The sequence below is a fragment of the Schistocerca serialis genome, chromosome 4 (assembly GCF_023864345.2).
Source record: "Schistocerca serialis cubense isolate TAMUIC-IGC-003099 chromosome 4, iqSchSeri2.2, whole genome shotgun sequence".
Classification (NCBI taxonomy): Eukaryota; Metazoa; Arthropoda; class Insecta; order Orthoptera; family Acrididae; genus Schistocerca; species Schistocerca serialis.
In genome coordinates this window covers 677,285,837-677,304,165 of record NC_064641.1, presented here as the reverse complement: position 1 = coordinate 677,304,165, position 18,329 = coordinate 677,285,837, and the positions used below count along the sequence as shown (strand labels likewise).

The 18,329-nt window shown below is 43.0% G+C and overlaps 1 protein-coding gene and 1 non-coding gene across 2 annotated transcripts in view; one reads left to right on the top strand and one right to left on the bottom strand.

Annotated features, from left to right (window-relative positions):
* The window catches only part of LOC126474680 (uncharacterized), a 642,581-nt gene that overhangs the window by 149,823 nt on the left and 474,429 nt on the right, over positions 1–18,329 (bottom strand). The window lies entirely within an intron of this gene.
* On the top strand, positions 14,087–14,170 carry Trnas-gga (transfer RNA serine (anticodon GGA)). The gene is given in 2 exon segments: positions 14,087–14,126; positions 14,136–14,170. It is a non-coding gene; the product is annotated as a tRNA-Ser (tRNA).

Genomic DNA, 18,329 nt, shown 5'->3' with positions numbered 1-18,329 from the left:
AATTGCTACCCGTCAAGTAGTAGTTTATTGTACATCAATGAAGCTTAGTGAAAAAAATACGAGCTTATGAATTATCGGACTAGTATGGTGACTGGATAAGGCTTCCCTTGATTGTAGGGGGAGAGGAAGGCTTGAATACAGCAAGCAGGTTCAAGTGGATGTAGGGCGCAGTAGCTATGCTGCAGTGAGGTAGCTTGCACAACACAGACTAGCATGAAGAGCTAGATCGAACCATTCTTCGTAATAATGACCACCACAACCAACAAAAACAACAACACATTCTTAGCCGATACAATGCAATACCTTGCTCTTATTGGGACAAAACCGTCAGACGTAAAAGTACTTTCTGCCGTACCTAAAGGTAGTGGGTTATAGGCCTATTCCTGTTTACTTGTACACACATTGACCTACTGCATAATGTCGGAATCTCTGATTCTATTCATGGGTGATACAGTCGTATATAAGAAAGTTTCAACGCCAGAAACACACAGAGAAAAAAACTGAAATTTGTGGTAAGTTTCTATGGGACCAAACTGCTGAGGTCATCGGTCCCTCGGCTTACACACTACTTAAACTAACTTACGATAAGGGCAACACACCTATGTCCGATGGAAGACTTGAACCTCCGACGGGGGAAGTCACGCGAACCGTGACAAGGTGCCTTAGACCATGCGGCAACATATAGAGAAATGCGGGGAAAACATACAAAGAAATGCGGGAAACGTGTCGACGATCGACGCTAGGTAAAATTAAATGAACAGAATATTTTGCATGAGAAGGCAAGAAGATGCTTTGTCATTATTTGTTTGATTGACGAGCAGTCACTGGAAACAGCAACAACCGTAAAATATTCATTTGTAGCGACCAGAAGTGGAATAACCAAGTAAAACAAGCTGTCTCTACAGCATCGCGGAGATGATCATCAAACTGCAGTAGCATATACAACAACAAAAGCATCTGCATCACTGATAGGTTTACTACTAAAATTCCCCGGGAGTACGTTCTAAGAAGAGTTAAGCAACATGTTACTTCCTCCAACGTTCAATATACGAGATCTTCAATATAAGAATCTGAAGTTCCCCGAAAGATTTACTGACAATAATCCATCCTACACACTGTGGACCTATGATGGCCTTCGGTGACAGATCCAAAAGTAGATTCTACCACTGATCACAGCCACACTGGAGACCTCCAGGCCAGCATCATAAAAGGAGGAGCACGGCCAGTACTAGCATTTCAAACGGCAGTACAGTCCTCTTTCCAGCTAATTCGCGGTTACACGACACGTGCCAGTTGCTAGGAGAACAGGGATGTAATGTTATAAGCGGGAGACAAAAAAAAGTATGAAGATGTGACTTTATGGCTCATTTCTTGGAAGGAATGTCCTGTAACTGTTAGAAAAAATAATCCGACACGAATTCTGTCACTTTGATAACTATCAGAGATGATATGTTTCGTTTCAGTTTCTCATCGATGTAATCCTAACGGCGTTCCTCACGCATAAGCTCGCCTTGTTTGTTACACATGGTTGTATAAGTAGCAGGCGCTCCTGCATCCGACTGTGGCTTGTCTGTCAAACACGAACAGTGGGGTTTATTACAAAAAAATCATCGTACTTACCGTTTCGTACGATGTAAATTAGTGTTAAGAAAAAAATATGAGAAATATGGAAACATAACTTGTCAACCGTTTGATTTGTCTGTGTACATATAATGGCGGATACCATGACAGAATAATTTCCTCAACACGTCATTGTGACGTTTACATTATAACAACACAATACTGAAACACAGTCATAGAGGCAAAATTTGTAAAATGTACGCCATAAAAAGTAAAACAATGCTTTTCATAACTTCACAGCTGTTGGGTTCGCTAGCTCACAACCAAAGTGTCGTCTTTTGATCTCACCTCGTCCTCGGGCTATGCTTCAGACCAGTCTGTCCTCACAAATTACGTTCAAAAATATGTTTAGCTCAGTGGATCAGTGGCTTTTTTCCAGGCTATGGACTCAGACGTCTGGGGTTGAATTCATGACCTCTCCCAGTATTTTTATCTGCAACTTTCACTTCTTTCACCTCTGACGATGTTAGTTAACGTAAAAAATGTCGAGTTGGACCTGTTACTGGGCACATGTTAAACTGTAGGTCCTCCCGTAACTGGGTGGGTAAGTAAGTTAGTCCAAATTCTCTGTTTCCTTCTTGCTCCTAGAAGCGCGGTTGTCGCTGCACTGGAAAGAAACAGAGGGGAAAAAAGCGGCGAAAAGCTGTTAGCCGGGCCGTGATGCATATTCGGATGGTCCAGTTGGTAGAACGCTGCCCGCGAAGGGTGAAGATCCAGGTTAAAATAGAGACCGGTAAGTGTTTTAATCTGCTGATTACTTCACATCCAGCGTTACTCTGTGCGTAATAGCACGGATCTGGGTTTGCTAATCCGGTGTACTCGCATATCTCCTTCGTATGGCTGCATCATACATTAACAGGTGAACATCATATGGCTCACAGCAAGAGACAGACAACACAGAAAGCCATAGCTTTAATTCATAATGACACGTTAGAGATTTTTTCCCTCACCCCACTCTCCCTACTTCCCTTCCGCAACAGTACAAACCCTTTTGCTATTCACTGTGTCATTACGAACGGTATCTAATGGTGAGATGGACGGATGCCGTCAATGGCATTGCTATTCTGAATCCATACGAGCTTGCATCTCTATGACTGAGATAAATTCTAAAGATTCGCTGTAAGCTATTTCGGGATACCACAGTTAAACAATTAAAAAGAAAAATGTGGTGCCCCTTATTTAGTTTCAGCCTGGGGAAATTTCCGTTGAAAGTGGGTTTCCATCACCAGCTTCCCGGGCGCTGAAACAAATATCCTACACTTTTCTTTCTTTTTCAAGCATTTTCAGAGTGCTAGCTCCACATCTCACAACAGAGTTGCAAAGAATGGAAGAAGTTATCTCCTCGTGTACTACTGCGAACATGAAAAACTGAATCTGCATTTTGGTCTTCATACTGAGTACTTATGGAGTTAACACTGGCATTCAGAACTAAAAAAACCTAGACGTATTGGGAGGTATTTATGACAATAAACAAAGTCAAAACGTATTGGATCAAAATTTGCTGTACGGTAGAAGGAAACTGAACTGCAAGTAGTCTAATGAAACATGCAATACATGATGGTGAAAATAAACATCTTTAAGTACTGGAACACTTTCTACACCAATACAGACGACTAACAAGAAATTACTGGAATAGAATATGAGCACAGTCCGCACGACGTCGATATTATGCAGGTAGCCTACGTCAAGAGGAATGCCAAGCAGCCTTGATCCCCAGAGAGCTGTTATGGCAGAAAGTTTGTATCCACTACAGCACGACCGAGCTTCAATCATGTTTGCTTCAGACAGCGGTTACACCGCTTAGTGTTGAGTCACCGCGTTGTACGTATGGAACGAAGGAGGATGTGATCAAATGTTCTTTGGAAGAGACCATCTAAGATGACAATCTGTAACATGGATTCCGCGTCTGGTAGCATTAGAATGTCCTCTTCCAACATCTGTACTGGAGTTCCTGGCGACAAGAGACTACACGCTATACAAGGATATCTTTCCCTTCCTGTGCGCAGAAAAATTAAATAGTTAATACTTGCATATACCGTCAGATTAATCACTGTTAAACTGAGATACAAGAAACTTTTACATCTGAATTTGCCTGTTAATTTACACGAGTTAATACAGTTACATATAACTGACTCTTCTAGGACCTATGCAGCAAGTATATTGGTTGTAGTATCAGTAATGTACATCTACTAATTTTCCAGTTATGTAGCGTATATCTTCCGTTGCGCTCTCTCTCCCTCTCTCCCTCCCTCTCTCCCACTCTCTCTAAAATTGACTAAACGCAATACCACATACTGCATAATTCTGAAACTTCGTTCTACCTAGTTATATATTTCCATGTAACTGCGAAAAAATTTTGTATCCGGTCTGCCTAAGCCACACAAACAAAACACGCTAAAATTCTAAGAACTGAGTACCAAGGATTAAAAACTGTATATAGATGGCTGAATGGCTAGAGGCCCAAAAGCCAATAAATAACAAAAAAATCCGTTGAGTGCGAGTAGGACTCGTGCACAGTAGATTGTGTATAAACTTATTATGTACACAGATTGTTCATCCATTCTGGGAATCAGGACTCTCGATAATTTTTGCTGTTTATATCTATACTGGCAAGATATACACTACTGGCCATTAAAATTGCCACACCAAGAAGAAATGAATATGATAAACGGGTATTCATTGGACAAATATATTATACTAGAACTGACATGTGATTACATTTTCACGCAATTTGGGTGCATAGATTCTGAGAAATCAGTATCCAGAACAACCACCTCTTGCCGTAATAACGGCCATGATACGCCTGGGCATTGAGCCAAACAGAGCTTGGATGGCGTGTCCAGGTACAGCTGCCCATGCAGCTTCAACACGATACCACAGTTCATCAAGAGTAGTGACTGGGCTATTGTGACGAGCCAGTTGCTCGGCCAACATTGACCAGACGTTTTCAATTGGTTAGAGATCTGGAGAATGTGGTAGCCAGGGCAGCAATCCAAAATTTTCTATATCCAGAAACCCCCGTTCAGGACCTGCAACATGCGTTCGCGCATTATCCTACAGAAATGCAGGGATCGAATGAAGGGCAGAGCCACGGGTCGTAACACATCTGAAATGTAACGTCCACTGTTCAAAGTGCCGTCAATGCGAACAAGAGGTGACCGAGACGCGTAACCAATGGCACCCCATACCATCACGCCGGATCATACGCCTGTATGGCGATGACGAACACGCTTCGAATGTGCGTCCATCACGATGTCGACAAACACGGATGCGACCATCATGATGCTGTACACAGAACCTGAATTCATCCGAAAAAATGACGTTTTGCTATTCGTGCACCCAGGTTCGTCGTTGAGTACACCATCTCAGGCGCTTCTGTCTGTGATGCAGCGTCAAGGTTAACAGCACCCACGGTCTCCGAGCTGATAGTCCATGCTGCTGCAAACGTCGTCGCACTGTTCGTGCAGATGGTTGTTTTCTTGCAAACGTCCCCATCTGTTGTCTCAGGGATAGAGACGTGGCTGCACGATCCGTTACAGCCATCCGGATAAGATGCCTGTCATCTCGACTGCTAGTGATACGAGGCCGTTCGGATCCAGCACGGCGTTCCGTATTACCCTCCTGAACCCACCGATTCCATATTCTGCTAATAGTTATTGGATCTCGACCAACGCGAGCAGCAATGTCGCGATACGATAAACCGCAATCGCAATAGGCTACAATCCGACCTTTATCAAAGTCGGAAACGTGATGGTATGCATTTCTCCTCCTTACACGAGGCATCACAACAACGTTTCACCAGGCAACGCCAGTCAACTGTTGTTTGTGTATGAGAAATCGGTTGGAAACTTTCCTCATGTCAGCACGTTGTAGGTGCCACCGGCACTAACATTGTGTGAATGCTCTGAAAAGCTAATCATTTGCAAATCACAGCATCTTCTTCCTGTCTGTTAAATTTCGCGTCTGTAGCACGTCATCTTCGTGGTGCAGCAATTTTAATGGCCAGTAGTGTATGTACCGGGAATCCCAAAATTTTCAATTCGAAGATAATTTTCGGATTTCCTTGCTTCTTGCCAAATTTCACGATTCTATGTCAATGGGAAGTAACCTATAGGTTTTGATGAGTGAGTTTTTATCAAAATATGTGACAAATAGCCGTATCTCTTAATTGCTCGCACTTACAACCTTAATTTTTTTTCCGGTGACACGGGTCCGTAGACCTTAGTATATGACAAATTTCAACTTTGCACGTATACCTGTTTCCCAGAAAAAGGGATCTAAACAGTTGGAAGAACGGACAAACAGACAGATGGATGGATGGACAACAAAGTGATCCTGTAAGGATTCTGTTTATACTGAGGTACGGAATCCTAAAAACAGTGCTCAAGCGGGAGGTAAGTCTGAACACCATAGTGGTTTATTAGGCATGCTCCTACTGGGGTATGCCTTGCCTCCTTCCAATCTATGAATTGTCTTACCCAGTCAATGATAGGAGGAGGGACTCTCCAATCTCACATGGACTCCGAACCACACTGCAACATAGTATTTCTCACAGTAATATGGTTCAAATAGCTCTGAGCACTATGGGACTTAACTTCTGAGGTCATCAGTCCCCTAGAACTTAGAACTACTTAAACCCAACTAACCTAAGGACATCAAACACATCCACGCCCAAGGCGATTCGAACCTGCGACCGTAGCGGCCGCGCAGTTCCTGACTGTAGCGCCTAGAACCGCTCGGCCTGCCCGGCCGGCTCACAGATATAAATCATTGCCAGAGCTGATAGAAGCTATTAGTGACAAAAACATTTCGGATCGATGGGGCATTAATTAATTAATTAATTAATTAAAGGTTTTCTGTAGCTATCATATTATGCACTATGAATACAAAGTGGTATTTCAGCTATCACGTCAACTGCACGCACAATTATAACATAGGAACCACGTAAGTGAACAATTAATAACATTCACAGTAAAAGTTTGGGTAAAATGGTCACGGGTAACAGTCCCCCAATGGATTAGCAAAGGTTTCTTTCTCAAGTACAACTGCAATAGATAAAAATCACAAATTCTTCGATTTATATGAAACTGTAAGGATGAGCGCCTGACATGTTTAATTGAAGTATCTTTATTTTCAACTGTTCTAATGACTTCATCTGGTCCTCAACGGACCCTGGGCCATGAGTTCTGACCTCTTTTTCCCGAGAGACGAAGCTTAGTGATCTAAGTTCTCCACAGGAGTTATTTTATAGTGGTCCTCTACCAAATCTCTTTGGAATCGTTAACAGTGCCTGACTACCGAGTTTATACCCACACAGGTCTAAGTGGAGCATCAACGCGTTACGTGCAAGTAGGCGGACTAAACCAGTACATGTGTTTCGGAAAATGGGAAATACGATTCCCTATTCGGCCTGCTACTGCATTCTGACTGACGGCGGCAACTGCATAGCGGAAGAACCGAAGATGAAAGGAACAGACAAAAAACACGAACGTTTTTCACGGTTCAGTAGAGCGTAACGAAACCAGAAGCGGTCACTAACACAAAGAGGCTCTGCACAATTTCAGCCGTCACCGCGGAGGCTGATCAAGCAAAACGACGCAACCTTGAGATGTCACGTGTCTCGATATATTTAATGCACGATCAGTCACACATGATCCGAGCGGCAGTTTTCGAAAGAGCTCCCACGCACGTGTTCCATGGAGGGAACACAGTCACAGGGTCATCCAATGGAAATATGATCTACTACAAATAATATAAACTGACACCGATTGAGCAACACTTAGGAGACGAACAACGCAATTTACGAGTAACAAAGGAGAAGGAAAAGACAGAATCTAAAACACGTGTAAATACTGTAAATCATCCGCGCGGTGGCCGAATGGGTGTCAGACTACAAATTCAGCGGTCCAAGGTTCAATCCTCGATCGTTTCTTTCACCTCTAAGAACCCTTTGAGTAGTATCGTAGCTTATCGATACTAAGACCACCACGACGGTGTTATAACCGGCGGGGACCTGGGGATCAGTCTTTTAGTCGAGACTACTTCTGTGTCGCTAGTTGGTGATGAACGTTACACCGAGTTGTTGAAAGCTGGCTCTACCGGCAAACATTCAGTGTACTTAGATGAACAACCGTGTCGGGCATCTGCTTATAGCTAGCCACAGCTGCCGCAAATAGTCAACATCGTAGTACTTCTTCACCCACAGGTTGACACAATACATTTATTTAAAGTGCACTTGTGTCAACTAAACTTGTGCTCGCCTGTCTTGATCCCTTTGGCCACCTTCCACCCACTTATCATTAGCAACGAGGATACAGCATTTGGTTCCTCGAAACATAGTGGCTGTCGAGTCGCATAATAACACTTTGTATGTACAAAAAACGTTGTAACTTGGTTCGCTGTCCACGTTTAACTGTAGGTTCGCCTGCGACTAGCTGAATAAGTCAACAGAAAGTTACGTGGAAAACAAAGTTCCATCGACTCCAACTGGACAAATCCCAAAACATCCATGTTAATTATTAAATGAAAAATTAGAATCGAGATCAAGAGAGAAAAAAAACACAGTACCTTGAATGCTCTACTAAAAGTACTCTTTTATACAGATTGGAAGAAACCTTTTTCCAAGAAATAAACAGGGTTGTAATACAGTGATGTGACGATAGGAGTCATACTAAATGTATTCGAAAATCAAAGCACGGAAACTGAGTAATGGCATTAGGACAGAAGCAGAGGAAACAAGTGTTAGACAAGGAAGTCAACTGGATCTACTTGCTCGCAGAATATAGAATAAAAATTGTGAAAAATGCGGTAAAGAGTATTAAAATTCACGGTAGACTAATAAAATACTTTAGGTATCTTGAGGATAACAGAACAGTACCATATTTGAAAAAGCATGTTGCTATTAAGCTTTCGTTAAATGTAACAAACAAACAAAGGCCAACGGGACAGAAACAAATAATTTCATCGTTGCAAGGGGGGTGGGGAGGCTATATTTCAGTAAAATTTTAGCCCTTAATTTTAGTTCATAATTTTTGTTTGCCTACATATGTACGAGTATTAAACACGCAATGTCTCCACGGAGCTTGCAAATGTTACTAGAACATGGTTCGTCTAGTACGTTGTCGTTTAGAGTTTTTGTCCACTTCTGAGTATGGACGATGAATAAAAGTACTTCAAGAAACATTCGTACATTTAGGGATATGTAAGTGAATTATTTAATGCAAGGAACATGTTTTCTCCACGAATTTTCTTCAATAGCCCTGACTCAATACGAAAAAGTTAGTTCTACAGATAGTGGACAGTACTGCAACAAATGACAGAATCACTTTTTTAAAGACGGAGCTGTTCAATACGAGAACTGTCACAGTCACCGCATATTGAACAGAGAATCTATTATGAACTCTCGCACTTGCTCTGGCATCGCAGGAGGCTGGTGTACCACTTCAGCGGCTGGCAATCCAAGCAATATTTGCGAGTTACGCGAAGGTAGCTCCTCGTACCATCCCGTAAATTGTCCATTTAGTCATTTCTCCCGTCAGAGCTGGCCAAGGAACAGGACCACCTAAAACCTTTATATCATAGCCGAAACTGTACACCACAATACCCCACAGACCACGCCCATCCTCATGAAAGCACAGAAGCCTGTGAAATATCAGCGACAAATCTCCCACAAATTATGGAAGATTATGTGCGTGGGGGCTTACTGTAGATGTCTCCATTCAGTCTCCCAGAGAACACGTGTTTTCCAAAATGACCCACTGGTGAGCATGGAGTAGTTATAACAAGATAATTAGAAACGTTCCTGGTTCGACATGCACCCTGTACACAAAGTGGCATTGGGGACCTGGAAATCGTGTCTTTAACTACCATGTCAACTGCACTCAAAGTGGAGTTACGTAACTGAACAATCATAAACACTTAAAAAAAAATATATATATATATATATATATATATTTCAAATGGCTCTGAGCACTATGGGACTTGACTTCTGAGGTTATCAGTCCCTTAGAACTTAGAACTACTTAAACCTAACTAACCTAAGGACACCACACACATCCATGCCCGAGGCAGGATTCGAACCTGCGACCTAGCGGTCGCGCGGTCCAGACTGTAGCGCCTAGAACCGCTCGGCCACCCCGGCCGGCGAAATACTAACAGTAAAGGTTTGGGTGAAATAGCCATGGTTAATAAAAGTAATGTAAACTTTGTCCCCCTCGTTAGATAGTTTCCTTTCGCTAGGAACCGAGTCAGTCGATACTCCCTTCACTAACTGAAACAAAATACTCTGTATATCCATCTTTTCATACGAGTAGATGGTTGCGGGACTCGGCTGTTCGATACAGGATGTCAAATTAAACAACACCTTGCAGCCGTACAGTTTCCAGACTTATTTTATTTGGCTACCAGTTTCGGTGATTTACAACACCATCTTCAGGTCCCTGACCGACGTGTAGGAAGGTGCCACCTTGGTTGTGATAAAAAAAAAAAAAAGGGGCCAGCAAAATCAGAAGTTTACTAATACCACTATTGCTGACCCCTGTTTTTATCACATCCGAAGTGGCACCTTCCCACATGTCGGTCAGGTACCTGAAAATGGTGTAGTAAATCACCGAAACTGGTAGTTAAATAAAATAAGTTTGGAAACTGGACTGCTGAAAGGTGTTTAATTTGACATCCTGAAACAAAATACTGTTGGACGAAACGAGCATCGGAGACAGGGAGCGAAATAATTTCCGATGAAATTGACGGATTTGTGCTCTGTCGACATCGCCCGAAATCGTTTAAGGAAATGATGTGGTAATGCTTTACGTCCTTCATGGGATTTATTATCCAAAGGAACAGGCTCACCTGTCGCGCATACAACGCCAACTGCTGCTTACGTTGTGGTCAACAGGCTTTACTGAAAGGAAAGAGCATACTGCCGCCAAACAATCTGCGGTCACCCGGTGCGAGTACTCCTAAATTCCGCATTCTTTCTGCACGCTGTGCAAGTTTTTAATCTACTTCTCAAGGATACAAAGTGCTGGGACTCTGCAATGCTCAGATAAAACAACGCCCGTTGTTGACAGCTGGGAACAAAGCAAAAGATTGTCTCCGACATGATCCCTTATAAGGCCAGAGTAACCAGACTTTCACGTGGCCAGAATAGAGGCTATGCGAAGCACAAAAGAACAGTTGTTCTTGAGGGTCAGCGTTTTATCTGAGTTACGCAAGCTGAGAATGACCCAGTGGTAACGCACAACTTGCTGCAAGCCGAAAGCGTGGAGTGACCGTAAGAAGTATATTTAACCCAAAGAGTGTGCATGTGGTTGTATACACTGTCAAAACAACTAGAAAAACAACATAAAAACACAGCTGAGGATAGCGAGCCAAGCAAATAAGTCGTAATGCAAAGAGTGTGGAAATATAAATTTATGCTGTTGTGGCATTCAGTCCGAATACTGGTTTGATGCAGCTTCCACGCTAAAGTATCTTAAGCAAATTTCTTCATCTCTGCATGAATACTGCAACCTAAACCACTGAAAACTGCTTACAGAAGTGAAGCTATGCACGCCCTCTACAATGTTCCTACCCTCACTTCCTTCCATTATCAAACTGTTGATGCGCTGATGCCTCACCATGTGTCAGTTAACCGATCCCTTCTTTTAGTCAAGCTGTGCTACGACTTTCTTTTCTCCCCATTTCGATTCTGTACTTTCTCATTCGTTATTCGACCTACTGAAATATGCTCACAATTTTTTTTATACTGTATTTAGCATATTTCGTGACAGTACCTTTTCCGCGAAATGTTTACAAGGCGATATTTGTCTTGGCTTCAGTCGTCTAGTGGAAGTATGACTCCACAATGCAGTTTCGTCGGCTGCAGAAATGACCTGGTTCAAAGCGTTTGCCTCATTTTTGGTGCTTCAAATACCATTTCTTCGAATGTGGTTTCTTCTTAACGTTTATATAAAAAAGTAGTAACATAATTCATTTTTTCCTCTTCACTAGCAAATATTTATAACGGCGACCTGCACATTGTTCTACCGTCAACACACCCCAAGAGTTCACTGCCGACTGACTACAGTCAAAGACAACTCCAGCGTCAAAGACATTTTACACAACACACAAGTTTCCACTTGTAATCAGTCTATTTGATATTCTTCGTCACATCTACTAATAGTAATCAATATGCTGTCACTCTCAAAAATGTAAGTAAATTAGCATAAAATAAGGCAAATTACAATTTAAAAAAATTCTGACAAAAATATAAGAAAACATTTACAACTTCCCTCATTAAATTTGGTATCGATAAATCCAGTAGAAAATAACACATCTCCCAGATCCATTACACTACCCATCTGACCTTCGACATTATTCTGTAGCACCACATTTCAAAATCTTCTCTTCTCGTCTTTTTTGAAAAGTTCGTCATCCACGCTTCACTTCCGTACATGTTTCACAAGACTGTCTAAAACAACATGTAAGCGAAAGACCCAACCACCGAACCACGAGGGCTGCCCACCAAGTCCCCTATTTCACGAACTACAAACCGCTCCACAACACTTCCATCCAAATGTAGGCATTCTCATTCGTCATTTCCTGCAGCTTCTCACGGCGCTTCTGTAGTGAGCTGCTTATCCTCCAATGGATGTTGGAAACACTGGCCGATCTGAAGAAATACTCGCCCTTAAAATCCGCCTAGTCTGCTCCGGTCACCACTCCCTGCAGCCGGAAACTGATTGAGGCGACTACAAGATCAAGCAGCTCCAGCGCAAAAGAGTGGTCAAGAAATTACATTGATACTCACCAAATATTGCAAGCTTCCAATAATTAAATATTGCCAGCTGGTATTTTCTGTGATCTGTGAAGGAGTCTGATTCTGTAGATCATATTACACCCTTATAAAAAGAGTGTATTGTGGAATAGATGGCTTTACAAACAGCTGTTTTCAATCGTATTTCACAAACATAATGCAAAAACGTTTATGCTGAATAATCTAGACACTGTGGGAAGGAGCAAATATTTTTGTGACTGGAAAGAAATCACGAAGTAAGTCCCACAGCCTCTACCCCTATTTCGTATATAAGTGAATAACCTTCCAATTAACTTTCATCAAGCAGAATTAGCACTTTTTGCAGTCGGTACCGATGCTAAAGAAAATCCCAGTAGAGAGAGAGAGAGAGAGAGAGAGAGAGAGAGAGAGAGAGAGAGCGCAACAGAAGAAATTTTTAATTATGTTTTTCGAAGAATTATTACGTGGTTCTCTGAATTTGGATTCTCTTAATTTTGGGAAACAAACACTAAATTAATAGTCACGCAAAAAATTGATGCAGGCTATGAACAGGAGTCGATAAATAGGGTAGAATGTCCCCAATAGTTGGGTGTACATATTGGTGAAAACTTGTATTGGAAAAAAACACCATCACTGAACTGCTCAGCTATTGTTGGTCTCCGCATAAGTGCTAGTCTTGGAAACAAAGAATCAACCTCCTTAATAATTTTACACATTTTGACTCAATAATGTTTTAGGGGTAGCCGGCACGGTAGCTCAGCGTGTTCGGTCAGAGGATTAGCTGCCCTCTGTAATAAAAAAAACTGAGTTAATAGATCAAAAACGAACTTAAAAGGCTGTCTTACGACGTCCGCCCCGATCAGATTCAACGAACAAAATGAGATAAAAAAAGATGGTCAGCGCGACAGAATGTCAATCCTAAGGGTCCGGGTTCGATTCCCGGCTGGGTTGGAGATTTTCTCCGCTCAGGGACTGGGTGTTGTGTTGTCCTAATCATCATAATTTCATCCACACCAACGCGCAATTCGCCGAAGTAGCTTCAAATCGAAAGACTTGCACCCGGCGAACGGTCTACCCGAGGGAGGCCCTAGTCACACGACATTTTATTTACAGTTTATAGATTCGCTAGTGAAATTCGTCATATACAATCAATCACAATTTCAGAACGACAGCGATGTATTACCCTACAGCAAGCACAAGAATAATTGTTTTGTAAACAAAAACCGCCTTTTCTTGCTGAACTGTGTTTTATTTCTCCCAGATGCGCTTTGCTTTTTTATTTTATGGTATCGTCAGTGAGATCTAGAACGATACAGTTTTGTTACGTTATGCGTTATTTGTAGATTACAAAACAGTCCACGTCTCGTTCTTTTTAACGTAAATAAGGATTACTTACAGTTCTTCGCGTTTTTGGTTGCGTCTCGGTTTCCTCTCAGCTGGTCACTTGCTGGAGTTCGCGCTGTATCTTCATTTACGAAACATAATCATAACTGAAGTTATAGTGCGACCTCCAGCATGTGACCAGATGAGAGGAAACGCAGATGCCAACAAAAAACGCGAAGAACTGTAAGTAATCACTTTTTTAACGTAAAAAACGAGACGTGCAATGTTTTATAATCTACAATAACTCATATCAAAACAAAACTATCATTCTAGATCTCACTGAAGATGCCTTCAACAACAAAAAAGCCGGCCGGAGTGGCCGAGCGGTTAAAGGCGCTACAGTCTGGAACCGCACGACCGCTACGGTCGCAGGTTCGAATCCTGCCTCCGGCATGGATGTGTGTGATGTCCTTAGGCTAGTTACGTTTAAGTAGTTCTAAGTTCTAGGGGACTTATGACCACAGCAGTTGAGTCCCATAGTGCTCAGAGCCATTTGAACCATTTTTTTGAACTAAAAAAAGGCGAAACACGTTTGGGAGAAATAAAACACAGTTCAGCACGAAAAGGTGATTTTTATTTACAAAACAAATAACTTACAACACTTGACGAGAAAATGCTACTTATTGCTCATTATTAAAGCTATCAGTGGCTCAGAAAGGAGTTAAACATGCTTAAAAATGTTTTGATCATTTGCCGAATAGTATAAAATGTCTGACAGTAGTAAAGCAAGTTTTCAATCTAAAGTAAAATCACTTCTCCTTGGCAACCCCCAAAAACAATCTAGTTTGAAGTGTAGATGCAAGAAAAGGGCTGAAAAGTAATATGTTCTCCAATGTCAAATTTAGGCATGTATGCGGTTTAGGAAGTTGTCAATGGCCAGTATGTAGCCACCCACTGAAACTCATTATGCATCTGTGTTTTGTGAAGAAGCTCGTTCCAAATCTTTTTGATAACAAACTCGTGAAATGATCTATGGAACGTGTAACTGGCTAACCAGTGCCTGACAATCAATGTGAAGCGCGCACTAAACATGGTCGGTTGTCGATGTAGTGTGTTGCCGTTCTCTGTGACAGGTAGAACAGCCAATAGTAGCGTTAATGTTGTTCGTGTTTAGTATTTTTACCAGGGCTGCATCCTCATGTGTCACCTCTCATGCGACAGTAACGTGGTGCCATTGTTCAACTGGAAAATGCTCGTCCCGACATGGCTGATGTGCCTATGCACTGTCTGTGCGATGTTGAGGTACGCCCGTGGCCAGAAACGTTCCCATATGTGTCTCCGACAGAACTTGTGTGGGACCAGACACGCAACCTCCTTCCCACTGCCAGTGAGTCAGCTTGCCCCAGGAGAGGATACAATGACTGTGTCACCTCTGCCAACGAATCAGTGCAGAGTGGGAGTGCAACGTGATACCGATAAGTGCTCTCAAATTGCCATGTTCTTTCTAAATTTGAGTCGATTTTGTAATCACTGAAATAACATCACAAACCCTTTCAACCTGTGGAGTTTTGTTTCGCAATCTGGATGCTTAACGCTTGTTGCCTGGAAATGCAATTCTAGAGGACTATTTCAGCGTTTGGAGTCCTTATCAAGTTTGCACGACAACAGAAATCGAATGAATTCGCAGACGCGTTGCCACGATTGTAACGAGTCTGTACAGCCCATAACAAAAGCTAACAACTGTGCTCGGGAGCGTAAATGGTAATCTCAGAAAGGCAGGAAATGGTTTTCTAGAGAAAACGTGTTTGATAATTCAGGAAAATGATGTTGGAAGAAGGTTCTGCAGCAGCTCCTGCTGCGCCCCTGATATTTTTCGCATGGGAATGATAGAACGACAAAGAGAGATAAGGGAGCGTAAAGAACCATATAGACCCTTGCTCAAGGTGACGATGGCGGTATTATCACATGACAAGGTATAAAAAGGCAGTGCACTGGCAGAGATGGCATTTATACTCAGGTGATTCACGTGAAAAGGTTTTCGACGTGATTATGGCCGCTCGACGTGGAGACTTTGAATGCGGAATGGTGGTTGAAGCTAGACGCATGGGACATTCAATTTTCGAAATTGTTAGGGAAATCAGTATTTCGAGATCCGCAATGTCAAGAGTGTGCCGAAATTAACAAATTTCAGGCATTACCTCCCACCACGGACAACGCAGTGGGGCCGATGGCCTTCACTTAAAAACGGACAGCAGCGGCGTTCGCGAAGAGTTGTCGGTGCTAACAGACAAGCAACCCTGCGTGATATAACCGCAAAAATGAATGTGGGTCGTACGACAAACGTATCGGTTAGGGCAGTGCGGCGAAACTTAGCTTTAGTGGACTATCGCTGCAGACGACCGAAGTGAGTGCCTTTGCTAACAGCACGACATCGTCTGCAGCGCCTCTCCTGGGGTCGTGACCATATCAATTGAACCCTAGACAACTGGAATGCCGTAGCCTGGCCAGATGACTCCCCATTTCAGTTGGTAAGAGCTGATGGTAGGGTTCGTGTGTGGCGCAGACCTATCTTGTCAACAAGGTCCTGTGCAATTTTGCAGTGGTTCCATAACGGTGTGAGCTGTGCGTACTTGGAATCGTCTGGACCATCTGGTTCAGCTGCACCGATTGCTGACTGGAAATTGTTAGTCTGGGCTCCTCGGAGATCATTTGCAGCCGTTCCATCGACTTGATATTCCCACATAACGACGGAATTTTTTATGGATGATGATGCGTCATGTCATCGGGCCAAAAATGTTTTGTGATTGGTTTGAAAGAACATTCTGGACAATTTGAGCGAATTTTCTGCAATCCACCGAATATTTACTGGACACAATCGAGAGGTCAGTTCGTGCACAAAATCCTGCATCCACAACACTTTCGCAGTTATGGACGGCTATAAATGCAGCATGGCTCAATATTTCTGCTGGGGGATTCCAAAGACTTCATAGTCCGTGCCATGTCGAGTTGCTGCACTAAGCTGAGTAAAAGGAGGTCCGGCACGATTTAGGAGGCATCTCATGACTGTTGTCACCTCAGTGTAGTCAACAGTGATACCAGGTACCCTCACTAACAAGGAGACGGCACGACCGTGGGGTCGGGGATTTGCCCGAAATTTTGTGTGGTGAAAGAGGACCCCTAACACCTCACATGGTTAAAATATTAGGACGCACTACCCGGAAAATCCCGTGAAAAATCGATCCAAAGAAATTTTCTTAGGTGCCTTATCAGTATAAAATGTTAGCCCATTCCCGAGCCGCCGTCTGGCCTGGATGTTTAGGGCGCGGACTTTTACGCCAGAGGTCTCGGGTTCGATTCCTCCTCCAGCACTTTTTTTTCTTTTCTGTTTCATTTTCTACGGTTATTCCACCAATTATTCAGAAAGATTCCCAAACCTACATTATCTTTAGCAAATTAGTTACATTATTGAATAAAAAGTATTTTCTTTTTGTCCAACAACACAATTCATGGCGGTGGGTTTTCCATTTTTCATTGTAAAGTATATGAGGAGGAACATTAGGTTTTTAATCAGAATAACAAAGTCGATTGGGAAACATTCAATTATTTTTGTATATATAATAATTATAAACAAGAACCGCAGTTGTAATCATCGTAAAAACAAACAAAGCAAATAATTTTTGCGACATCTTGCGCAGCATATAAAAGCGGATTTTTTACAATCACAGGGCGTTTGCAATAAATCTGTACAAAAACATGCCCCATTAACATTTACGAAAAATTTTGAGGCAAACCAGGCATATTGAATCATGTCTCGGGATATTGGTGACGATAACCGATGGTGAATTATAGAATGAATTTTTATACAGTCTTCCGCGAATTAATTTCACGATTCTCCTGTAACAATGCGCTGCAATTTTGCAAGCAACAGAAAAAAAAGTGCCGGAGGAGGAATCGAATCCGAGACCTCTGGCGTACGAGTCCGAGCGCTAACCATGTAGGCCAGACGGCGGCTCGGCAGTGGACTAACATCTTATACTCATACGGCACCGAAGAAACTTTGGAACGATTTTTCTCGGGATTTTCCGAGTAGTGCGTCCTAATATGTTAACCACGTGAGACGTTAGGGGTCCTCTTTCACCACACACAATTTCGGACAAATCCCCGACCCCAATGTCGTGCCGTCTCCTTGTAAGTCGCGTACAGTGACTGCCGAGTACGTAGGTGTAGAACATATGCTCTGAGTGCGGTGGCGTGCGTTAACTGCAGCACAGCACTGGCCAGCTGCCGCGAGTCGGTGAGCCGTCCGCTCCCTACGGTGAGCCGGCAGAGTGGGACAGGCGCGGCGTGGCCAGATAGCCAGCAGGAGGCGGAGGCTGTGGCTGTTCCTGTGGGCGGGTCAATACGCCGGCTCGGCAGGCTAGCCCCAGCCTCTGTGGCGCACTGCGGTGCGGCTTACGCGGCCGTGCCCCACGAACTGAGGGGGCCAAGGAGACAGAGTCATCCTCCACAACAAGCTGTGGCTGCTGGTCCACAAGGTTCCCGAATAACACGCAACAGTGGCACCATCAGAAGGCTACGCGTGTAGAAGCTCACGCAGAAATACAGCAAGAAC